This window comes from Ovis aries, chromosome 6 (assembly GCF_016772045.2).
Source record: "Ovis aries strain OAR_USU_Benz2616 breed Rambouillet chromosome 6, ARS-UI_Ramb_v3.0, whole genome shotgun sequence".
Taxonomy (NCBI): domain Eukaryota; kingdom Metazoa; phylum Chordata; class Mammalia; order Artiodactyla; family Bovidae; genus Ovis; species Ovis aries.
In genome coordinates, this window is record NC_056059.1 from 95,754,628 (window position 1) to 95,777,147 (window position 22,520).

At 41.5% G+C, this 22,520-nt stretch overlaps 1 protein-coding gene across 2 annotated transcripts in view; it reads left to right on the top strand.

The window, feature by feature from the left end:
- CFAP299 (cilia and flagella associated protein 299) overlaps positions 1–22,520 on the top strand; it is a 697,822-nt gene that overhangs the window by 16,621 nt on the left and 658,681 nt on the right. The gene's annotated exons all lie outside the window — the stretch shown is intronic.

Genomic DNA, 22,520 nt, shown 5'->3' on the forward strand with positions numbered 1-22,520 from the left:
ACGTCTAAAGTGAATAAACAAGTAAGACAATTTGAAAAGGATTTTACAAGTAATTATCTATTTTCTTTTTAAAAGTTAATGCTAAAGTTGTAAATGTTGGAGAAGATAATTACTTAGAAATTGGTATATTATTCTTGCTGTTGTTGTTGTTTAGTCATTAAGTTGTGCCTGACTCTTTCTGACTCCATAGATGTAGCCCGCCAGGCTCCCCTGTCCATAGGTTCCCTACCTATGGCTAACTCTTGTTGACGTTTGACAGAAAACAACAAAATTCTGTGAAGCAATTATCCTTCAATTAAAAAACAAATTAATTAAAAAAAAGAATGCTGTATCTTCCTGACCCAGGGATCGAACCCACATCTCTTGCATTGGCAGGCAAAGCTTTTACCACTGAGCCACCAGGGAAGCCCACATTATTCTTAGTTAACATTTAAAAAAATGCCCAATAATTATGAGTAGATGTCTCCCATGGATTTGCTATAAAAATAACATTTGGTAGTGGACTGTGAATCCATTCTGGAAACGTGCAATTTTAATGGATCTTTCCATTAAAGTAGTGGTTCTCGTACTTGAGAACCATAGAATACTGGAATTTAATATGCTGACATTCAGTAATATATTAGTCTTCTGTTGCTGTCATAACACATTGCTACAAACTGAGTGGCTGAACAGTACACAAATGTATTTATTCATCATCCTATAGGTCAGAAATCCGAGTACAGTGGCTTGGCTGGATTCTCTGCACTCTCTATCACAAAGTTGAAATCCTGGTGTTGGCTAGACTGAGTTCTTTCCTGAAAGACTCTGAGAATGAATCTGCTTCCACACTCATTTGGGGCTTCTGTGATAGCTCAGCTGGTAAAGAATCTGCCTGCAATGTAGGAGACCCCCGTTCGATTCCTGTGTCAGGAAGATCTGCTGGAGAATGTATAGGCTACTCACTCCAGTACTCTTGGGCTTCCTTTGTGGCTTAGGTGGTAAAGAATCCACCTGCAATGTGGGAGACCTAGGTTCGATCCCTGGGTTGGGAAGATGCCCTGGAGAAAGGAAAGGCTACCCACATATGGGATGGGCCCCACAAGTTTCCTCTTGCCCTGTGTGGGAGTTACTTTGTTCTCTTCTCTGCCCAGGTCCATTGTAGTGTTATTGGCAGCAGGGCCAGCAGAGTCTGGACACCAAACATGTCCTGTACCTATTTTGCTGAGGATCACTTTGAAAATATGTGTGAACATATGCCTGCCCACCAACTGGTGCCAACTTGAAAACATGTGATTCTACTATGAGATTATCTTAGTTAGCTTCTCTAATGTGTGGGCAAGCAGCCCTAAGCAGATCAGATCCCTATTCTCTAGCAATCATAGAGCACTCATTTCAAGAATTGCTGGCACCTAAGAGTATGTCACTTTCCTAGAATAGTTTCACAGATAAAAGTGGCTGGTTAAAGATATTGGGAGAGAGTATTTTGCTGGAAGAAAGCACAAGGTTGAAACAGATTCCTTAGTTGTTCACTTCATAAATACTCATAGACAACCGTGCTGCGCTAGGTGTTATGCTAGGTGCAGGGGCTATTATAGAAGACTTATTAGTCCCTGCCTTCCAGAAAACTGAGGGCTGGATAAAGAAAAGAGTGATGTTGCTGGTGGGAGTATACAATGGGAAATAGTTTGGTGGTTCTTCAAATAGTTACCGTATGACCCAGTAAGCCCACTCCTAAGTGTATATCCAAGGGAACTGAATACTTAGGTCCACTGAAAAACTTATACACCAGTGTTCATAGCAGGATTATTCATAGCAGCCAGAAAAGGGCAGAAACTCCGGGACTTCCCTGGTGGTTTAGTGGTTAAAACTCTGAGCTTTCACTGCAGGGGGTATGGGTTCAAACCCTGGTCAGGGAACTAAGATCCCACATGCTGCATGCCATGGACAAAAGAGGGAAAGAAGGAAAAAAAAAAAAAAAAGGGAAGCAATCCAAATGTCCATCAACTGATAAAGGATAAAAATGTGGTATACATAGATAACAATGGAATATTATTCAGTCTTGAAAAGAAGTGAAATATTCTTCTCTGCTATGACATGAATAAACTTTGATTTAGCAAAGATTTAGATTTAGCAAAGGAGGCAGGTAAAAAGTTTATAAATTATATAGTCCCATTTATTTAAAATGTCCACAATTGGTAGATCCATAAGGACAAAAGTAGATTTGTGGTTGTCTTTGTCAAGGGCTGGAAAGAAGAGTGAAAGAAGAATGATTGCCAGTGGGTATGGGCTGTCTTTCTCGGGTGATAGGATGTTCTGGAATTAGATATTGGTGATGACTGTACAGCTTTGTAACTGTATTAAGAACCATTGAATTGTGTAACTTGGAAGTTTGAATATTATGGTTTGTGAATTATATCTCAATTTAGGAAGGCAGTTACAACAGAAGATAACATATGCTATCATAGCCCTGAAGTAGTACTAAGTCAAGATTTGAATGTGAACAGGGAAGGCTCTTCTTAAGGCATGTCAGCTGAATTTACTTTTAAAGGGCAAGGAGGAGTCAATGTGGAGAAAGCAACGGCACCCCACTCCAGTGTTCTTGCCTGAAAAATCCCATGGATGGAGGAGCCTGGTAGGCTGCAGTCCATGGGGTCGCAAAGAGTAGGACACGACTGACTTCACTTTCACTTTTCACTTTCATGCATTGGAGAAGGAAATGGCAACCCACTCCAGTGTTCTTGCCTGGAGAATCCCAGGGACAGAGGAGCCTGGTGGGCTGCCGTCTGTGGGGTCTCACAGAGTCAGACACGACTGAAGTGACTTAGCAGCAGCAGAAGCAGCAGCAGGAGTCAATCAGGAAAACAAGGGTATGAAGATGGACACACATTCAGTTTGCCTCAATTCATGATAAACTCGCCTTCTTCACAAATCATCCTCTTTACCTCTTTGTCTTAATTTGTGCCTAGTCCCTTGCTAAGACATCCCCCTATCCCAAGTTGTACCAGCTAGAGGTCACTCATTTCCACATTTACTGGATTGGTGGTGGTGGTGGCGGTGGTGGTGGTGATGGTGAGTGGGCTCTGCATTCTCCTAGCTCCCTCAGCCTTTGCTTCAAAGCCCTCTCTGCTTCATTATCACATAAACATCATCTCTCATCCCCCATCCACTGAGATTCATGCCAGCTGGGTAGCTGCAAGGCAGAGACTTTTTGTAAAGGTTGGAAAGAAAGGAAGGGATTAATTTAGCTGGTGTTTACTGAGGTAGCTCCCCTCATAAGTCCTGGAGAATCTCTATTTGTAGTGAGAAGTTCAGTTGATTTCCATGGGTGATAGAGAGAAAGATGTTGACTATTTGCACACAGGTTGAATGTTGGATTATTGGGGTCTAGTTAGTAGTGATATCTGAGTAGTTATATCTCAGCTTGAACACTCTCCTGGATGAGCTTGTAAGATCATCAGCCTCTTAGCTTTGGGCCAGTTTATGTTTTTAGGAGATGAATTAGCTCTTCTTTAAACTGCTTCTGAGATAATGACCTTATTTTTACTGACATGCAGAATCTGAAACACAGAGGGCATAAATAGTAGCCCTGGAGGAACTGAGAATTGTACTACTTGGCTGTTGCCATCTTCTTGAGAGACTTTGTGGTGCGCCTTTGGGAATTCCTATAAAGGAAGCTTGATAGGCATCTCAGATGCCAAATATATAGGGATCCCTGTGATCTTTTTTGCTGAAATAGAGAGGGTATCTGTGGTAATTGGGGCTTCCCAGGTAGCTCAGTGGTGAAGAATTTACCTGTCAGTGCAGAAGATGAAGGAGACCTGGGTTCGATCCCTGGGTCGGGAAGATCCCTGGAAGAGGAAATGGCAACCCACTCCAGTATTCTTGCCTGCAAATCCCACGGGTAGAGGAGCCTGGTGGGCTACAGTCCATGGGGTTGTAAAGAGTTGGACATGACTGAGCATGCACGTATGCATAGTGATTTTGGAGAAGGCCCTATATTCTTTTATCCTCAAGTACATCGGGGACTAAATTTAAAAAGTTGGACAAGTCCCCAACCTTTCTTATTCCAACCAATCGTCAGCTTATCATCTGTCCACTATTTCTAAGTGGAGTATTTTCCCTCAATTTGTTTTTAAAAATAGGAGTTGGAAGTATCTATTAGTTGATAGCATACTTTTTCTGAAGATGAAGTTAGATACAAGGTCAAAATTTATGATTCACTTTATGATCAAAAGGGAATACCACATGCTAGTGAATTAAATGAATTTCTGTAAGTTTAATGTTTTCTGCTAGTTAACATCTGATTTCTATAAAATGGTTTCACCTTTTCACTTTATTTCAAGTAGTTTATACTTTTAAAGTCATTCTTGTGCATTTAATAGCGCTCAAGCAAGAAATCTAGAGTTGTGGCTTGTCTGAGATTAGCTTCTCCAGGAAGCAGACAGTGGAGGGTCAGAAGAGAGGTTTGCTGGGGAAGTAACACCTGTGAAAGGAAAAGTGAGGAAGCAGGACTAAGCAGGGTCAGAATCTTCTTCTTCTTCTTCTTTTTTTTTAATATTTATGTATTTATTTGGCTGTTCTGGGTCTCCATCACCACATGTGGTATCTTCACTCCTGGTTGCGGCACTCAGGATGTTTTTAGTTGTGGCATACAAACTAGTTGCAACATGTGGGATGAGTTCCCTGACCAGGCATCAACCCGGGGCCTCCGGCACTGGGAGCGCAGAGTCCCAGCCACTGGACCACCTGGGAAGACCCAGGGTCAGACTCTTTTTTTTTTTTTGCCAGTAAACAACTTAGTCTTTTATTTGCCCAAGGCCAGCTGTTGCAGGCACTGAGGCCCCAAGACTTCCAGAAGGGATGGGGGAGGGGGGTGAGCCATCCTGCCTCCCAGGTGCTGCCTGCCCCATCCTGCTTCCTGCAGGAGATGGGACAGTAGATAAAGTGGACCCTTGCACCATCAAGTATCTCCTCAATTTTGTGTGTGTGTCAGTTGCGCAGTCGTGTCTGTTTCCATGACTTCATGGACTGTAGCCCACCAGGTTCCTCTGTCCAAGGGATTCTCCAGGCAAGAGTACTGGAGGGTCAGACTCTTGATACCAAAGTTACAAAGACTCTCCCAGCACCTCAGAAAGCCCCAGAGTAAAGGCTCTTTGTTAAAGTTTGGGTGAAGTGTTCAGGCCCTTAGTACCTCTTTTGTGTCTAGTCATTGCCTGAGGGTTGCCCTCCAAGTGTGATCTCAGCTTGAAACTGAGGCAGATCCTGGAAGGGTTAATAGCTAGAGGCTGTCATTTCAGCATCTTCCCATAGCCAGGCAGGGAGGCTTTTTTCCAAGGGCTATCTGAGTGCCATGTCCCCATGCCTGCTACAGTTCACCCCATGTGACGTATGGATCCATTTTATACTTGCAGGGAGCAGCTCTTCCACCGCACCAAGGGCCTTCTTCCAGAGAGGTCATTCACAAGAGGAGAGTTAGTGGGATGAACTACAGTCCCCATTACTCCTGTTGGTTTGGGGGCCAGAGGTGGTTCTCATCATCTCATTCTTCTACTGTTCATCCTGTATCCTCTGTCTTCAGCTGTCACCTCTGTTAGTCTTAACCATAAGATGATGGAGGCCATGGTAATCCTACTGTGCTCATGCTGAAGTTGCTGACTTTCTCATCCTCATTTAAAATTCTATTCAGTTCAGTTCAGTTCAGTCGCTCAGTCGTGTCCGACTCTTTGCGACCCCATGAATCGCAGCACGCCAGGCTTCCCTGTCCATCACCAACTCCCAGAGTTCACTCAGACTCACGTCCATCGAGTCAGTGATGCCATCCAGCCATCTCATCCTCTGTCATCCCCTTCTCCTCCTGCCCCCAATCCCTCCCAGCATCAGAGTCTTTTCCAATGAGTCAGCTCTTTGCATGAGGTGGCCAAAGTACTGGAGCTTCAGCTTTAGCATCATTCCTTCCAAAGAAATCCCAGGGCTGATCTCCTTCAGAATGGATTGGTTGGATCTCCTCACAGTCCAAGGGACTCTCAAGAGTCTTCTCCAACATCACAGTTCAAAAGCATCAATTCTTCGGCGCTCATCCTTCTTTACAGTCCAACTCTCACATCCATACATGACCGCAGGAAAAACGATAGCCTTGACTAGACTGACCTTAGTTGGAAAAGTAATGTCTCTGCTTTTGAATATGCTGTCTAGGTTGATCATCACTTTTCTTCCAAGGAGGAAGCGTCTTTTAATTTCATGGCTATTCGGAAGTACCAAGGTAATAAAGTAATGCTCAAAATACTCCAAGCCAGGCTTCAGCAATACGTGAACCGTGAACTCCCTGATGTTCAAGCTGGTTTTAGAAAAGGCAGAGGAACCAGAGATCAAATTGCCAACATCACTGGATCATGGAAAAAGCGAGGGAGTTCCAGAAAAAACATCTATTTCTGCTTTATTGACTATGCCAAAGCCTTTGACTGTGTGGATCACAATCAACTGTGGAAAATTCTGAAAGAGATGGGAATACAGACCACCTGACCTGCCTCTTGAGAAATCTGTATGCAGGTCAGGAAGCAACAGTTAGAACTGGTAAATGGAACAACAGACTGGTTCCAAATAGGAAAAGAGTATGTCGAGGCTGTATATTGTCACTCTGCTTATTTAACTTATATGCAGAGTACATCATGAGAAATGCTGGACTGGAAGAAACACAAGCTGGAATCAGGATTGCCAGGAGAAATATCAATCACCTCAGATGTGCAGATGTGCAGTGAAGAGGAACTAAAAAGCCTCTTGATGAAAGTGAAAGTGGAGAGTGAAAAAGTTGGCTTAAAGCTCAACATTCAGAAAACGAAGATCATGGCATCTGATCCCATCACTTCATGGGAATTAGATGGGGAAACAGTGGAAACAGTGTCAGACTTTATTTTTTTGGTCTCCAAAATCACAGCAGATGGTGACTGCAGCCATGAAATTAAAAGACGCTTACTCCTTGGAAGAAAAGTGATGACCAACCTAGATAGCATGTTGCAAAGCAGAGACATTACTTTGCCGACTAAGGTCCATCTAGTCAAGGCTATGGTTTTTCCAGTGGTCATGTATGGATGTGAGAGTTGGACTGTGAAGAAGGCTGAGCGTCGAAGAATTGATGCTTTTGAACTGTGGTGTTGGAGAAGACTCTTGAGAGTCCCTTGGACTGTGAGGAGATCCAACCAATCCATTCTGAAGGAGATCAGCCCTGGGATTTCTTTGGAAGGAATGATGCTAAAGCTGAAACTCCAGTACTTTGGCCACCTCAGGAGAAGAGCTGACTCATTGGAAAATACTCTGATGCTGGGAGGGATTGGGGGCAGGAGGAGAAGGGGACGACAGAGGATGAGATGGCTGGATGGCATCACTGACTCGATGGACGTGAGTCTGAGTGAACTGTGGGAGTTGGTGATGGACCGGGAAGCCTGGCGTGCTGCGATTCATGGGGTCGCAAAGAGTCAGACACGACTGAGCGACTGAACTGAACTGAACTGAACTGAAGAGGTACTTGAGTGGACCACTCAAGTTTGTCGCTTGTTTTTCTCTACCCCCATTCTGTAACAGCAGTCCCATCTCTCTTGCCGATCAGCAAGAGTAACTCTTCACAAGACAATGTCTCTCCGTCTTGTTTGCTGGGACGTGGGGACAAGAAGCTTAAGAGTGCTCAAATGGAAGTCAGAGTTTGTAGTTCAGTGACACACTTGCTGTTTGTCCTGGTAAGAGTATTCTCAAAGACGGTGCCCTATCCTAGAACAGTATTGCTTCTGAGCTGGAGATTCAGCTGTGCCTCCTGTGGACTCTTCCAAACAGTTTTAGGCCGACAGCTTCTGATGGGGCACTAAGTGATTTGGCCAGAGGATCCCATGATTATGAGCTCTCTCCCACACCTTGTTTTTGGTTGTACAGTGGGTTTCCTGGTTGGGGTGCTGTGTTGTATTGGATTTCATGCCTGTGGATTAGGCATTTTGTAGGCACCCAGATAGTGGTGCCAACTAAGATCAGGTAGGCAGCAAAAAGCACATTCATATCTGGAATAGGTAGGTGTTCCCATGGGAATAAATTTTTGTCCCTTCAGGGACAAAAAGGGGCCAGCATAGTCCAACTGTCAACAAGAGTTCATTGTTCTCCTCGAGGACTAATGCCCTCCCAGAGACTCAACATTGGTCTCTTTTGCTGGAAATTGGACCTAGAGAAGTAGAGTAGCTAGATCCGCCTTCGTGAGTGGGAGTCTGCTGTTGGGTCCTTGATCTGTTGTACTTTGTTGATGTGTCTATTATGCTGGTGTTGAGAAGACTGCTGGCAAGGCTGAGTGACATCAACTGGCTGAGCCCTTTTGTCTGTTTGGTTGTTTAGTGCATCATTTTTGATGGGTGTTATAAAAATCTTCACACTTGTACTCATTACCCTATATCCATCCATGTGACACCGCCTCAGATATTCTTAGTTTCCACCATTTTTTTTTCCCCAGTTTCCTGCCCAGCCAGTTAGCCCATTCACCATTGCCTGTGAGTCTTTTCTAAGTTTTGGACATTTGTTTTTCCTTATCGTTCTACACAGAGTTGTATAGGGATGATCAGGGACTTCTCTGGCAGCCCCGTGGTTGAGACTCCATGCTTCCACTGCAAGGGGTGTGGGTTTGATCCCTGCTCAAGGAACTAGGATCCCACATGCTGGGCAATCAAAAAACAAATAAACAACAAAAACAAAGTAGATGATCAGATGTGTCACTGAAACTTCTGCCTCTTGGGAAAATTTTTCTTTCTCACTGTAATTTACAGACATTCCTAGATTTTATGGCTTGAATTGCATTCTCCAGCAAAGGTTTGTTGAAATCCTAATCCCCAGTACCACCAGTACTGCAGCATGTGACCTTATTTGTGAATAAGATCATTGCAGATATAACCAGTTGTTGTTGTTCAGTCACTCTCTTGAGTCTGACTGTTTGTGACCCCATAGACTGCAGCATGCCAGGCCCTTCTGTCCTTCATTATCTCCCAGAGTTTTCTCAGATTCATGTCCATTGAGTTGGTGATGCTATCTAACCATTTTATCCTCTGCCACCCCCTTCTCCTCTTGCCTTCAATCTTTCCCAGCATCAGGGTCTTTTCCAATGAGTCAGCTCTTCGCATCAGGTGGACAAAGTATTAGAATTTAAGCTTCAGTGTTAGTCCTTCTGATGAATATTCAGGGTTGATTTCCTTCAGGATTGACTGGTTTGACCTCTTTGCTGTCCAAGTGACTCTCAAGTCTTCTCCAGCACCACAATTCAAAAGCATTAATTCTTCAGCACTCAGCCTTCTTGATGGTCCAACTCTTACATCAGCACATTACTACTGGAAAAATTAAAGCTTTGACTATATGGGCTTCCCTGATAGCTCAGTTGGTAAAGAATCTGTCTGCAATGGGGGAGAGCCTGGTTTGATTCCTAGGTTGGGAAGACCCACTGGAGATGGGATAGGCTACCCACTCCAGTATTCTTGGGGTTCCTTCGTGGCTTAGCTTGTAAAGAATCTGCCTGCAGTGTGGGAGACCTGGGTTTGATGTCTGGGTTGGGAAGATCCCCTATAGAAGGGAAAGGCTACCCACTCCAGTATTCTGGCCTGGAGAATTCCATGGAGTGTCTAGTCCATGGGATCAGAAAGAGTTGGACACGACTTAGAGACTTTCACTTTCATGTGAAGACAGATACCCAGGGAAAATGCCACGTGACAATTAAGGATTCAAGTGATTACAAACCAAGGAATGGCAAAGATTTCCAGCAAGCCACCAAAAACTATGAAAGGCAAGGAAAGATTCCCTTAAAGTTTCCAGAGTAAGCATGATCCTGCTGATACATCTTGATGTTTGGATTTTAGCTTCTGGGCCTATAAAGGTGATCAATTTCTGTTGTTTTAAGCCACCCAGTTTGCAATGCCTTGTTGCAGTAGCCCTAGGACACTACTACACTGAAGAAGTCTTTATCTTGAAAAGCTCTGAAGTGGCAGATACCCACAGTTTTTAGGATTTCCTCTGTCTTTCGGAGTGCATGTGTTTTATAAAAGGTATGTGATGGCTGCCTCTTTTCATTCTTTCAATCAATGTGGTGTCACTGGTGGAATTAATCAATGTTATGTTCTGAGGAATGTCCAGTTGGCCCAGATTCCATTGTGAAAGGGGATAGTTACTGTAGCCCTGAGGCAAAACTGTGAATGAGTATTGTTTATTGTGAATTCATTGATTTTGACCTCATTTCCCAATTGGCATAGAAAAGGACTCACTCACCAAATCAATAGCTATATGCCATGTATCTGAAGTCATAATTTGTTCTAGCAACTAGCACAACAAATGCAATCAATACTATGACTTGAATGAGCTTGTGGTAGTCTACAGTCATTTTCCAGGATCCAGTGTGGGGATTGTGCCAGTTGCTAAGTATGACATTCTGAATTAGATGTTTGGATCAATGATCCCTGGGTAGATCAGTAAACACAGTGGACCTGTTGTAAACGGATCCTTTGGTCAAATGGCCAGGACTCCATCTGTTATCTCCTCCCCATATGCCTTCACTCTAATAGTGGGACCATGAAGATGCTTTGAATCTCCAGATACCAACCTCAGCTGTGACCCTGCACCCAGTAGTCTATCAGCTGTCTGGGTATTCTCCTTTCTTTAGTGTCTGTTAACATAAGTAAATGGTTGAAGATCCCTTTGGCAAAGAACAGAGGGACTCATTGCAATAGATACTTGATATTGGGTTACAGATCCATTCCTCTAGGACAGGGTAACTTCTTCAGTCAGCAGGTTCCTAGTCTGATCACTGGATCAGGTATGGATATTGGGGAAGACATCCTAACTTCCTACTGTGATGGCTTCCTTCAACCTCAAATAATCAGCTTTGATTTCTTATTGTGATACAAATTGAGTAGTACCTTTGTTGTCGGAGCTATCTGTTTTGCCCGAAGGGGATGACATGTTCAATACACCAACTGCATGATTTTCTCCATGTGAGGGTCCTAAGCGGCCACTCTGAGCTTGTTGATCAAATCCCTGGATTAAGCTCCTTATCTGAGTCTGCAAATTATGATATTGATAAATGCTCAGTATTAACTAGCTGGATATTATAACATCACTGAGATTACACTCTCAATTTTTCCTCCTTTTCTCTCCTTCTCTCCCTCTCTTTCACTGTTTTTTCCTTTCACTAATCTTTCCCTCCCTCTCTCTCTCTGTCCTACAAGCAAGTGATTATAGAGGGTGTTGATCTTTTTAGGAATGTCATGTCTATCTATACCTGTCTGCCTATCAGCAAATGTATCTGCATTACTATACTTTGAGTTCAGTTCAGTCACTCAGTCGTGTCTGGCTCTTTGTGACCCCATGAACTGCAGCACACCAGGCCTCCCTGTCCATTGCCAACTCCTGGAGTTTACTCAAATTCATGTCCATTGAGTTAGTGATGCCATCCAACCATCTCATCCTTTGTCAGCCCCTTCTCCACCTGCCTTCAATCTTTCCCAGCATCAGGGTCTTCTCAAATAAGTCAGTTCTTCTCATCAGGTGGCCAGAATATTGGAGTTTCAGCTTCAGCATCTGTCCTTCCAATGAACACTCAGGACTGATCTCCTTTAAGATGGACTGGTTGGATCTCCTTGCGATAGTCCCTTTATAGGCAAATTCAAGGATGTCTTCTCAGATTCACCTTACTTGCTTGACTTCTTCAGATGCCTTTAATAGCAATTTGGAATTATCCATTTCTTCAAATGTTCCCTACCTTTGACTTCTTTTTTTTAATTTTTATTTTTACTTTATTTTACTTTACAATACTGTATTGGTTTTGCCATACATTGACATGAATCCACCACGGGTGTACATGCGTTCCCAAACATGAACCCCCCCCTCCCACCTCCCTCCCCATAACATCTCTCTGGGTCATGTCCGTCAGCAGATGAATGGATAAGAAAGCTGTGGTACATATACACAATGGAGAATTACTCAGCCGTTAAAAAGAATACATTTGAATCAGTTCTGATGAGATGGATGAAACTGGAGCCGATTATACAGAGTGAAGTGAGCCAGAAAGAAAAACACCAATACAGTATACTAACACATATATATGGAATTTAGAAAGATGGCAATGATGACCCTGTATGCAAGACAGCAAAAAAGACACAGATGTATATAGCGGACTTTTGGACTCAGAGGGAGAGGGAGAGGGTGGGATGATTTGGGAGAATGGCATTGAAACATGTATACTATCATGTAAGAATTGAATCGCCAGTCTACCTTTGACTTTTACTACCTTTAACCTTCCATTTTCTTCTGTGTTTGCCATTGTCTACTAGCTTTGCAGTATCTTCTCCTTTCTCACTAACTTGGATCTCTCCCAAAGGACAGTTTTCTTTTCTTCCCCACTCTTTATATTCCACTGTTTTCATATCTCAAACACTTAACATTTCCAGTTTCCTAAGCCAGATCTCCAGTCCTGATATCTTTCCTGGGCTTTTAGTTCCATGTTTGTTTTTTAAATAACTGTGTGGTTAAACCAATACCAAAATACCAAAAAGTCTTACTATTGTTCTTTTAGAGATCCATTCCACATACAAAGATTCCTTTTTTAAATGCTGGTAATACCATTTTAGCAAACCAAAAGCATTATATTTTACAATATCTACAAAAGACTACTTGTGAACAATTCTAAAAGACAGTTAACACTGGATTTCTGTTGAGTCCTTTGTTCAGATTTGTTCCTACCTTCATATATTTTTCACTCTTCAGTTCAGTCAGTTCAGTCGCTCAGTCGTGTCCGACTCTTTGCGAACCCATGAATTGTAGCATGCCAGGCCTCCCTGTCCATCACCAACTCCCGGAGTTCACTCAAACTCACGTCCATTGAGTCGGTGATGCCATCCACCCATTTCATCCTCTGTCGTCACCTTTTCCTCCTGCCCCCAATCCCTCCCAGAATCAGAGTCTTTTTCAATGAGTCAGCTCTTCGCATGAGGTAGACAAAGTACTGGAGTTTCAGCTTTAGCATCATTCCTTCCAAAGAACACCCAGGACTGATCTCCTTTAGAATGAACTGGTTGGATCTCCTTGCAGTCCAAAGGACTCTCAAGAGTCTTCTCCAACACCACAGTTCAAAAGCATCAATTCTTCGACGCTCAGCCTTCTTCACAGTCCAACTCTCACATCCATACCTGACCACAGGAAAAACCATAGCCTTGACTAGACGGACCTTTGTTGGCAAAGTAATGTCTCTGCTTTTGAATATGCTATCTAGGTTGGTCATCACTTTTCTTCCAAGGAGTAAGCGTCTTTTAATTTCTTGGCTGCAGTCACCATCTGCAGTGATTTTGGAGCCCCTCAAAATAAAGTCCTGATCCATTTTTTCTTCAGATTGACTTAGTTTATTACATTATCACATGATTGTTCAATCTCAACTTTCTTTATCATCTAATACTATGCTGCCCAATCATATGTCTATGAAACAGCCTTCAAGACATTTTCTTTCCTCCCATCCCTTCCTCTTTCCGTTCTTTCTTCTTTCTAGCTTGTGCTCATCCTGTCGCTCAGTCATGTCTGACTTTTTGTGACCCTATGGACTGTAGCTCTCTGGGCTTCTCTGTTATGGGATTTCCCAGGCAAGAATACAGAATGGGTTGCCATTTCTTCCTCTATGGGAATCTTCCTGACTCAGGGATCAAACCCATGGCTCCTGCATCTCTGCACTGGAGGTGGGTTCTTTACCACTGAGCCACCTTGGAAGCCCCCTCTATCTGTCAACATCTGAATTTTCATCCCTACAAAAGAATATTAGTTGGCTTGCAAGAGAAATAGGAGTATCTCATAGCAACAAGACTTTAAAAGGTAGACAATAAAGTAAAGGTGGAAGAAATGCAATGAAGCTGAGGTTGAGGTTAGTGCCCAAAATGTATGCCAAATTTGGGAAGGTGATTCAAAGAGGAAAATATTTACATTACATAATTCATTATATCCACTTGGAACAACAAAACTATTGATAAGAAGTGTAGATATTCCTGGTGTTAAGAGCTACAGGGGGAGAAAAATTTTTCTTGATCATCTTAGAGTCCCTGAATGGGTTTGAAAATTAAACTGGCAAGCACATTAACAAGAGAAAAGGATACAAATGTATTTACTATAAGGAGCCTTCAAGAGGAAATAAAAAACTGAAGAAACAGACCTAAGTAGTTTGTACGAGGTTTGACAAAGATTGGACAGTTTCAAGGAATATGATAGGTTAAGGAGCATGAGATAATTACCGTAAACTGGAGAAACTTCACAAGGCTTGTTAGGATTCTTCTTGGCACTTTGTCCTCAGAGATGCAGGGATTTTTCAGTATCCACAAATCAATCAGTATGATATACCACATTAACAAACTAAAGAGCAGAAACCACATGAACATCTCAGTAGATATAGAGAAAGCTTTTGACAAAATTCAACATCCATTATGGTAAACTCTCCAGAAACAACACTGTAAATCAACTATATTTCAGTAAAACTTAAAAAAAAAAAAACTACCAAGGTATTTGTTTCAGAAAGCAAAGCTATGTCATGCCTAAGTCTCTTTCATTTAAGGATGTCAGAAACACAGAGTTTAGTTGATTTTGCTCTTCTTTCCATTCCATGCTGTTTCCTAGGGTAGGTATATAAGGAGAAAGAGGAATGTGATTGGAAATGAAGGATAAAGTAGGAAAACATTAAATTTTTTTTCATTAGAGAGGAGCCTAACAAGGACTCATGGAAAATAAGTAAACAAAGCAATAGATATTTTCCACAATGCTATATATATTGCTCTCAAGTCTTTCAGCATATTTGATTAACTGATTTGCTTAGCTGAAGAATTATTTTTCTTATTTGTTTTAGTTTTTATTTGATGGGAAAATTCCTTTTAACCATCAAAGAGAAGGATGGTTTGATCTAGGAGAAGGATGGCAGAACCCCACTACAAGGGTCCTTTGATCTACTTAGAGATGTGCGCTTCTAGTAATCAGTGCATAATAAGGAGGGGTGTCAGAAGAGGGGTAAACAGGGTTTCTTCCAGTTTCTTATGGAGTCAGTTCATTACATCATAAACACCCCTGTTTGCCTCAAATACATTTTCAAGGGTAATTGTAAACATCCATTGAGAAAATAAAATATGTTTATATATATATATATACACATATATATATGAACATTTCATGCATAATATTCAGCTAATTAAAAATTTTTATACTGTGAATTTTATTAACAGCAGTATTCGTTTTATAGATGAGTAATAAGCATCAAGTTCTTTCAAGTGTACAGAATCTTGCTAGTAGAATTATTCCAATCAAGATGATTAAAAGTGATCTTTTAAAATTCAAATGTTGAAACAATTTCCAGATGTGAACTGATTTCTTGACTTGACACAACTTATACGTCCTAAAACACACAAATTTTCTTTCAAACCAGAGGGGTTTTTGTTGTTTTTGTTATAACATTAAATGATTGTATGGCACATCCTTGAAACAAATTATTGTAAAACTACTGGGGTTTTAACACTAAAATTTAATTTCTGTAATTGTTAGGTGAATAGTATGACTTTTAAATTTTGTACTTGATTTAGGTTATATATTCTCTTTTTATTTACATCTATATGTAGAAATATCCATATATCCTAGATCAATGATGTATACATATATGGGCTTCCCAGTTGGCACTGGTGGTAACCCACCTGTCAATGCAGGAGGCATAAGAGACATGAATTTGATCTCTGGCTCGGGAAGATCCCATGGAGGAGGGCATGGCAACCCATTCCAGTATTTTTCCCATGGACAGAGGAGCCTGGCAGGCTTCAGTCTGTAGGGCTGCACAGAATTGGACACAACTGAGGTGAGTTAGCACGTGTGTGCACACACACGTGTGCCCGCACGCACATACATATGTATTTTGAAACAAACTTTCATGGCAGTAAATCATTTGCCAGTACAGTGATCTGTGTATATTTTGTGTATAACACAATAATAATAATTAGTCGTATTTTAAGTATCATTTGCTGATATCTGCCAAGCACTGTAGAGCATTTTATGTGTTTTAACTTAGTTAATGTTCACAACTGTCTTTGTGGATATAAGTATAATTACCTCCATTTTACAGTGGAAAAACTCAGTACATAGAGTTTACAAACAAGTTTAAACAGCCATTAAGAGGCAGATGTGGGGGAAAGCTCAAGCAGTCTGGTGTTAGAACCTGGATTCTTACACTCTGGATTCTACACTCTCTTACCTCATATAATGAAATGTGTCATTAAATGCCATATCCTCAGAACACAGCCCCTTCCTCGTACATTGTTCTCTGTATTCTCAATCTGTATGTGTTATGACTGAGGTAATATTAGAGTGAAATCATAAGCACCAGTACCACTTGATAATATTGAATTGGGAAAGGAAGTCACGAAATGCAGGTTTATCTTTATCAGAATCCAAGTAACTTGTCTCATTCACTTTAAGTAACACATTGGGCAATAGAGCTTTTTGATGACTAAACCTTCATGTCCTTAATATGTTTACTTTAACACAATATTAAGTCAGTTCTGAAAAGGTGCAGGTGTGTTTGGGTAGCTTTTCTCTCTAAGTAGTGAATTTGTAACATTAGCAATAATGTTTTTGCACCTGGATTTGGACGGCGATAACAGACTTTCTCAGCCTAAGAATAAATTTGGACTCCTTTAAATTTTTTTTCCTCCTCTGATTTAAAAATATTCTAAACCTAAATAATTTTGGAAAACTCCACAGCAATAAATAAAATTTGTTTACTTAGGTGCAACAAAATATTTCCTTGTAAGAGGGATTGTTTCTATGTGTAATAAGTTTATAATCTTTAAGCAAAAGGAGCTAGATTCAAGGCCGTCATTTGTTTGTGGAGTCCAAGGCTGTTATGCACAGGCTTAAAATGATTCTGCTCTTTTGAATCCTTTTCCTCTTTTACGTCAATATTAACTGGTAGTTCTGATTTGTTTCTTTTGTGAACATGAAGCTTGTTCCAGATGTAGACTCTGCACTGGCCTTCTTTTTGTTTGGAAAACTCTTATGCCCAATGGATCATTATGTGGTTGGTTTCCTTTTGTCATTCAGATCACAGTCCATACCTCCATATCTCTATAGAGGCACCCCAGACTTTAGCCATGTAGTCGCTCACTTCAACACTGCTGTTTTATTCTTCTCTGAGGTCAGAAACTTCATAGGTTTTGTTTGTGTTGATTGATAAATGCAGTTTTTCTTTCTTTCCTTTTTTTTTTTTTTTTTTGCATTTCTTTTTCCTGGGGATGGTCTTGATCTCTGCCTCCTGTACAATGTCATGAACCTCTGTCCATAGTTCACCAGGCACTCTGTCTATCAGATCTAGTCCCTTAAATCTATTTCTCACTTCCCGTGTATAATCATAAGGGATTTGATTTAGGTCATACCTGAATGGTCTAGTGGTTTTCCCCACTCTCTTCAATTTAAGTCTGAATTTTGCAATAAGGAGTTCATGATCTGAGCCACAGTCAGCTCCTGGTTTTGTTTTTGCTGACTGTATAGAGCTTCTCTATCTTTGGCTGCAAAGAATATAATCAGTCTGATTTTGGTGTTGGCCATCTGGTGATGTCCATGTGTAGAGTCTTCTCTTGTGTTGTTGGAGGAGGGTGTTTGCTATGACCAGTGCGTTCTCTTCGCAAAACTCTATGAGCCTTTGCCCTGCTTCATTCTGTACTCCAAGGCCAAATTTGCCTGTTACTCCAGGTGTTTCTTGACTTCCTACTTTTGCATTCCAGTCCCCTATAATGAAAAGGACATCTTTTTTGGGTTAGTTCTAAAAGGTCTTATAGGTCTTCAAAAACCATTCAACTTCAGCTTCTTCAGCGTTAACTGGTTGGGACATAGACTCGGATTACCATGATATTGAATGGTTTGCCTTGGAAATGAACAGAGATCATTCTGTCATTTTTGAGATTGCATCCAAGTACTGCATTTTGGACTCTTGTTGACTATGATGGCTACTCCATTTCTTTCAAGGGATTCCTGCCCACAGTAGTAGATATAATGGTCATCTGAGTTAAATTCACCCATTCCAGTCCATTTTAGTTCGCTGATTCCTAGAATGTTGACGTTCACTCTTGCCATCTTCTGTTTGACCACTTCCAATTTGCCTTGATTTTTGGACTGAACATTCCAGGTTCCTCTGCAATATTGCTCTTTACAGCATCGGACCTTGCTTCTATCACCAGTCCTATCCACAGCTGGGTGTTGTTTTTGCTTTGGTTCCATCCCTTCGTTCCTTCTGGAGTTATTTCTCCACTGATCTCCAGTAGCATATTGGGCACCTACCAATCTGGGGAATTCATCTTTCAGTGTCCTTTCTTTTTTCCTTTTCATACTGTTCATGGGGTTCTCGAGGCAAGAATACTGAAGTGGTTTGCCATTCCCTTTTCCAGTGGACCACTTTCTGTCAGACCTCTCCACCATGACCCCTCCATCTTGGGTGCCTCCACATGGCATGGCTTAGTTTCATTTAGTTAGACAAGGCTGTGGTCCCTGTGATCAGATTGGCTAGTTGTCTGTGATTGTGGTTTTAGTCTGTCTGCCCTCTGATGCCCTCTCTCAATGCCTACTGCCTTACTTGGGTGTCTCTTACGTTGGATGTGGGGTATCTCTTCAAGGCTGCTCCAGCAAAGCGCAGCTGGGGCTCCTGACCTTGGAAGTGGGGTAGCTGCTTCCTGCCTCTGTGCTCCCCAGCTGCCGCCCCTGCAGCTGCCCAGCCGCCACCCCTGCACCGCTGGATGCAAAAAATGGAAAAAAGCAAAATGGCTGTCTGAGGAGGACTTACAAATAGCTGTGAAAAGAAGAGAAGTGAAAAGCAAAGGAGAAAAGGAAATATATACCCATTTGAATGCAGAGTTCCAAAGAATAGCAAGAGAGATGAGAAAGCCTTCCTCAGGGATCAATGCAAAGAAATAGAGGAAAACAATAGAATGGGAAAGACTAGAGATCTCTTCAAGAAAATTAGAGACACCAAGGGAACATTTCATGCAAAGATGGGCTCAATAAAGGACAGAAATGGTATGACCTAAAAGAAGCAGAAGATGTTAAGAGGAGATGGCAAGAATACATAGAACTGTACAAAAAAGATCTTCACAACCCAGATAATCATGAGTGTGATCACTCACCTAGAGCCAGACATCCCAGAATGTGAAGTCAAGTGGGCCTTAGGAAGCATCACTACAAACAAAGGTAGTGGAGGTGATGGAATTCCAGCTGAGCTCTTTCAAATCCTGAAAGATGATGCTGTGAAAGTGCTGCACTCAATGTGTCAGCAAATTTGGAAAACTCAGCAGTGGCCACAGGACTGGAAAAGGTCCGTTTTCATTCCAATCCCAAAGAAAGGCAATGCCAAAGAATGCTCAAACTACTACACAATTGCACTCATCTCACATGTTAGTAAAGTAATGCTCAAAATTCTCCAAGCCAGGCTTCAGCAATACATGAACCTTGAGCTTCCAGATGTTCAAGCTGGTTTTAGAAAAGGCAGAGAAACCAGAGATCAAATTGTCAACATCTGCTGGATCATCGAGAAAGCAAGAAATTTCCAGACAAACATCTATTTCTGCTTTATTGACTATGCCAAATCCTTTGACTGTATGGATCACAACAAACTGTAGAAAATTCTTCAAGAGATGGGAATACCAAACCACCTGATATGCCTCTTGAGAAACCTGTATGCAGGTCAGGAAGCAACAGTTAGAAGTGGACATGGAACAACAGACTGGTTCCAAATAGGAAAAGGAGTACGTCAAGGCTGTATATTGTCACCCTGCTTATTTAACTTATATGCAGAGTACATCATGAGAAACACTGAGCTGGAATCAAGATTGCCGGGAGAAATATCAATAACCTCAGATATGCAGATGACACCACCCTTATGGCAGAAAGTGAAGAGGAACTAAAGAGCCTTTTGATGAAAGTGAAAGAGGAGAGTGAAAAAGTTGGCTTAAAGCTCAACATTCAGAAAATGAAGATCATGGCATCTGGTCCCATCACTTCATGGCAAATAGATGGAGAAACAGTGGAAACAGTGGCTGACTTTATTTTGCTGGGCTCCAAAATCACGGCAGATGGTGATTGCAGCCATGAAATTAAAAGACGCTTACTCCTTGGAAGGAAAGTTATGACCAACCTAGACAGCATATTAAAAAGCAGAGACATTACTTTGCCAACAAAGGGCCGTCTAGTCAAGGCTATGGTTTTTCCAGTAGTCATATATGGATGTGAGAGTTGGCCTATAAAGAAAGCTGAGCACCGAAGAATGGATGCTTTTGAACTGTGGTGTTGGAGAAGACTCTTGAGAGTCCCTTGGACTGCAAGGAGATCCAACCAGTCCATCCTAGAGGAGATCAGTCCTGGGTGTTCATCGGTAGGACTGATATTGAAGCTGAAATTCCAATAGTTTCACCAGCTGATGCGAAGAGCTGACTGATTTGAGAAGACCCTGATGCTGGGAAAGATTGAGGGCAGGAGGAGATGGGAATGACAGAGGGTGAGATGGTTGGATGGCATCACTGAGTCAATGGACATGAGTTTGGGTAGACTCAGGGAGTTGGTGATAGACAGGGAGGCCTTGCGTGTTGTGATTCATGGGGTCGCAAAGAGTCGGACACGACTAAGCGACTGAACTGAACTGTACTGATATGCAATATTTTTCCTCAGCCACATGTAAGCTCTGTATGAGCAAGTGTCTTTCTTTTGCTCATTACTGTCTCACCAATGTCAACTATAGTCCTGATGAATAGCAGATTCTCAGCTACTAGTTGAATAAATGACTTTGTGATTCAGGAGTTGAGAGCACCAGGTGTTGGATGTGTTTTGGACAAGGTAACAGTAAACTGGGCTTCCCAGTTGGCTCAGTGGTCAGGAATCCACCTGCAGTGCAGGAGACATGGATTCAATCCATGGGTCAGGAAAATCCCCTGGAGAGGGAAATAGCAACCCACTCCAGTATTCTTACCTGGAAAATCCCATGGATGGAGGAGTCTGGTGGGCTACAGTCCATGGGGTCGCCAAGAGTCAGACATGATTCAGAGACTAAAGAACAACAGTAAAATGGTTTGCCATCCAATCTGTGACACTAATGTTTATCTAGTATGGACAGTGAAGTCCTAGATATGGCACCCGTAGCTGTGCAACATAGTTCAGCAACTTAACCCATGTACTTGAACCCACATTGTTAAAAAAAATTCCTATTACAAAACCTATATCTACATATATCTTTTAAAACTTTACTTCTGAGTGCAACGAAGTACTTAGGCAGATTGCTTCTAAGTTAGATTACAAGTCAGTGGCAATAATTAACAAGTCAATTGTCAAGTAGCAACTATATATCTACCATATATAATATATAAATATACATAAGATAAATGTTGTATCTGTTGTATAAATACATATTACGTAAAATTTTCCATCTTAACCATTTTAAAGTGTACAGTTCAGTAAAGTATATTCACATTATTGTACAACCAGCCTTCAGAACTTTTTGGTCTTGCAGAACTGCAACTATATGCTTGTCAAACAAAATTCACTCTTTCTCTCCCTCCCTGAGTCCTGGTAACCACCATTTTACTTTCTGTCTCTGTGAATTTGACTACTCTAAGATATCTCATATAAATGGAATCATACAATATTGTCTATTTTATGACTGGTTTGTTTCACTTAACATAATGTCCTCCAGGGTTCATTCACATTGTTGCATGTCTCAGAATTTCCTTGGTGATTTTCTGAAGTGATTTTTAAGTCCTTTTCTAACTCCTGAAAAAGTATTAATTATATCCTGGATATAGTTATTTGGCCTTGACAGTAATTATTAATATCAACTCATATGCTTTTTTAATTAGTTGATCAAAAACTACAGAATTATGAGTGATATTTTTATTGTACCTACCCATCAGGATATGCCGTGTCCTTTTTTTTTTTTAATAGGTAAGAAGTGGATTTATTTAGAGAAACATACTCCACAGACAGAGTGTGGGCCATCTCAGAAGGTGAAAGTGGCGCAGAAATCTGGCATAGTTCGTTTTTTATGGACTAATTTCATAGGCTAATGAATGGGAGGATTATGCCAACTGTTGTGTGGAAGGGGCAGAGATCGCCATGAATTGGGTCACTGCCCCCTTTTTTGGTCTTTGATGGTCAGCCTCAGAACTGTCATGGCACCTTTGAGTGTGTTGTTTAGTTTGCTGATGTGTTGTTGTTGTTGTTCAGTCATTAAGTCCTATCTGACGCTTTGTGACCCCATGGACTGTAGCACTCCAAGCTTCTCTGACCTTCACTGTCTGCTGGAGTTTGCTTAAACTCATGTCCATTGAGTCAGTGATGCCATCAATCATCTCGTTCTTTGTTGCCCCTTTCTCCTTTTGCCTTCAGTCTTTCCCATTATTGGGGTCTTTTGCAATGAGTTGGCTCTTTGCATCAGATGACCAAAGTGTTGGAACTTCAGCTTCAGCATCAGTCCTTCTAGCGAATAATCAAGATTTATTTCC